The following is a 4080-nucleotide window of genomic DNA, read 5'->3' on the forward strand; positions in this document are numbered from 1 at the left end:
AAAAGAGATTAGAAGTGGGACAGCAGTAGATTTTGTCTCATAGCAACCAGTTGACTGCCCTAGTACTCTGGACCTCATATCTCTTCTTCCACACCATATGCTCTTCTTGCCATCTCTTTTCTCTGTGAATTGTAAATGACAAAGAATGAGAGTGCTCTACTGTCTTGGAGAGCTGATTTTAAAGATCAACTTTTTATGAACTCTTTTGCTAATGCAAAGGCCGAAGGCATTCTGGAGAAATTCAAATTCTAAAAATGGCAACTATTGATGTATATTGGAGTTTAAACTATGTGGAAGTATTTTGTAAGTGGTAAAGTGCATTTACATTGTAATGTATTAGTTAGTTGTTTACTTGACACTAAGAATAATTTGATTAATAAATATTATATATATCCATCAGCTGCTTATTTAGTCATTAATTTGGTGGTTAGTTCAATTTCAACAGTGCATTAAAGTAAATTCTGTGTGTTCCACATTTCTTTGAGAAGAGTTTAATTTTTTTTAGAGTTTGTACAAATCTTTAATAGTACATTTTCTTTTTCTTCGAATGACCATGGAACTTTCAGGTCTTGTTTAGGAGAGTGATAGTCATTAAGTATCTACTTGTTCAAAAGCACTATGTAGTTCTTTCTTTTTTTTTTTTTTTTTAATCAAAAAAGCTTATTAGCATGATTAAAAAGATTTTCTTGAATAATGACAGAATTTCTGAACATGAAAGGGTAGCAGTGGTTATACATTATAACTAATTTTTGCAACCGAATAGACATCTTTATTTTTTTTGCCAGTCTTCATTTTATTAAAAACAATCCATATTTTTTGGTTCTGTATGAAGTCATGACTATTGCTTTGACTGGGAGTGAGTCCCCATTGCAATTAAGTATAAAAAATATCTTCCATAATTGGAGTGAGACCGGTATTACTGAGTAAGAGTTGATAAAAATGCTCAAAGAGTTGAGTTTTCGATTTTCAAAATTATTCTTTTTATACAGTACAAAGAAATTATTAGTATTTTGGTTTTTCAACTTCTTGCTTGTTGTTTGGAATGAAAGTCCCCAAAGGCCCTCCCTTAATTTAGTGGAGAATGCAGGCCTTTTTCCAGAGGGTACACTCTTGGGGTAGGCTGTGAAGACTCTGGTCTCTGAGGGCTTATATTGGTTTGAGAACAAAGATGGCATCACCTAGAACATAGTAGTCATTGTACATGTCTCCTTCACACAGGCACGGCAGTCAGGTGAAAGCTTTGATAAAAAAACCAGCTTTTCTGAAAACTTCAGTTCATTTTGTTCTTCCTAATTCTGTCCCTTGATTTCCAAAATTTCTGATGGTTTCACCCACTTGCTACCTACATTCTACACACGGGATGAAAGGGTAAGACTAGGCAGAGGATGACCTTTCCTCCAGTTGGTTCCAAGACATTTCTGATGTCTTTTAACAAAGTCAGGGGCCAATCACAGCAAATTCAAGCAGCTGATGATATCGTATGGGAACCTGGTATTCTGCCATTCACTTATATGAAGCACTCTATTTCTTCTGACGCTATCATATCATAGTTTCAGACAGCTCAGTGGCATAAATTTCTTCAAAATGAGGGCTCATAATTTTTGTGCCTTCTTTATCTCTACCACCTAAATCAAGAAGTATATGGGTTTTCCAGTCTGGATTAATTTTAAGCAGTCCCTGAATCTGATCTGGTGAAAACACAAACATTGAGTCTCTTCCTAGCCACCCATTGATAGATGTTCTAGGCATAAACAGGCTAAAAACAGATAACATACAAAAAAAGATATAACAATAAGTAGCTAGCCTGATTTCTCAATGCTGTTGTTTAAAAAGATCTGTATTCCTTAATCGGGGTAACTCTGAATACAGCCTGGAATTTAAACGATTTCTCTCTACATTGCACATACACCACTGGTGGTTCTCCTTCCTGCCACCCATGCACCAACTGCCTGCCCAGGCCGTACATCTTGTTCACATACAGGGAGCATGAACAGGCTCTGCAGAGACATCCTCTGAGGCAGCCATACCCACTCCAGGCTCAGGCACAGCCAGCTACCAGCAGTCTCATGTGGGACCGCGGTTGCTCATTGGAATCACTGCCGCCCCGCAGGACCTGTTGTGCCCAACTTGCCCATCCAGACCCTGCAGGGACAAGGTGCACAGATGGGACCAGGCCACCAGCACAGCCTCCACCTCCCGCTTCCTTTCTGCTGCTAGAATGCCACCACCTGTGACGCGAGTTTCCACCCTAAGCATTTACTGACAGGTGGGGAGCGGGGCTGGCATTATGTATTTCTAATAAATGTTAAACACAGTGCTAATAATATAAACCAAGAAAGAAGTTCGAAACTAAAATTAAACTTAAATAGGTGTTTATTTAAATTACTCATTTAAATAATTTTTTTGTTCTTCTGATTATAAAAGATAATTCATAGCATAGGCAATAAAGATATATGTATGAGAATAAATTTCAACAAGGCAAAGATAGAAGCTCAGAGGCAAAAGGGAGAGAAACATGTTCTAATTGAAAGAACAGAACAAAGCTGCAGAAAAAAAAAACTAAACAAAATGGAGACAAGCACTCTACGAGATGCAGACTTCAAAACACTGATTTAAGGTTGCTCAATAAACTTAGAGGAAGAGTAGATGAATTCAGCGTAATCTTTAAGAAAGATTGAAAACATAAAAACAGAGATAGAAAACATAAAAAAGAATCAGTCAGAAATGAAGAATATAAAACCTGAAATGAATACATTAGAGAGAATCAGTAGATTAGATGAAGCAGAGGATCAAATTGGCTATTGGAAAGATAAGGTGGCAGAAAACACCAAATCAGAACAGCGACAAGAAAACAGAATCCAAAAAAAATGAGGATGATTTAAGGCAGTGGTCCCCATCCTTTTTGGCACCAAGGACCAGTACTACTATGAGAATCTAATGCCTGATGATCTGAGGTGGAGCTGAGGCAGTGATGCTAGTGCTGGGGAGCAGCTGCAAATACAGATGGAGCTTCACTTGCTCATCCACCGCTCACCTCTGGCTGTGTGTCCCGATTCCTAACAGGTCGCAGACTGGTATTGCTCCGTGGTGCGGAGATAGGGGAACCCTAGTTTAAGAGACCTCTGGGACATCAGGTATACCAATATTCACATCATAGAGGTACCAGAAAAAGAAGAGAGAGAACAAGGAATTGAAAACCTATTTGAAGAAATAATGATGGAAAACTTCCCTAACCTGGCAAAGGAAATCGATATACAAGCCCAGGAAGCACAGAGTCCCAAGCAAGATGAACTCAAAGAGGCTCACAGCAAGACACATCATAATTAAAATATTAAAGCTTAAAGACAAAGAGAGACTCTTAAAAGTAGCAAGAGACAGCAGTTGAAGAAAAAAGTACCTACAAGGGAGCTCCCATTGACTGTCAGCTGATTTCTCAGCAGAAAGTTTTCAGGCCAGAAGAGACTGACATGAAATATTCAAAGTGATGAAAAGTAAGGGCCTACAACCAAGATTACTCTACCAAGCAAAGCTATCATTTAAAATCGAAGGACAGAAAAGAGCTTCCCAGACAAGAAGACCTAAAGAAGTTCATCGACACCAAACTACTACTATGAAGAATGCTGAAATAGAACAAGGAGAAGAAGAGATCAAATATATTAATGATAAAACGGCAAAAACTACATATCTATCTATAATTAAATGAAAATGAATTAAATGCTCCAGTCACAGATAGGGTGGCTGAATAAGAAAACAAGACCCATACATATACTGCCTATAAGAGACTCACTTCAGATTGAAAGACACACACAGATTGAAAGTAAAGAGATAGAAAAAGATATTTCATAAAAATGCAAACAAAACAAAACAAAGTTGAGATAGTAATACTTATACCAAACAAAACAGACTTTGCAACAAAGGCTAAAACAAGAGACAAAGAAGGAGCCAGTGATCCCACTTCTGGATATTTATCTAAAGAAACTCAATATATTACTACTTTTAAGGCACATGTGGATCTATATATTCACTGCAGCATTACTTACAATAACCAAGATATGGAGGCAATCTGAGTGTCCATCAGTG

At 37.6% G+C, this 4080-nt stretch overlaps 1 pseudogene; it reads right to left on the bottom strand.

Moving 5' to 3' along the window:
* Positions 1-1146: 1146 nt before the first annotated feature.
* LOC102898539 overlaps positions 1147-4080 on the bottom strand; it is a 25823-nt pseudogene continuing 22889 nt past the window's right edge.

This window comes from Pteropus alecto, unplaced genomic scaffold, assembly GCF_000325575.1.
Source record: "Pteropus alecto unplaced genomic scaffold, ASM32557v1 scaffold38, whole genome shotgun sequence".
NCBI lineage: Eukaryota > Metazoa > Chordata > Mammalia > Chiroptera > Pteropodidae > Pteropus > Pteropus alecto.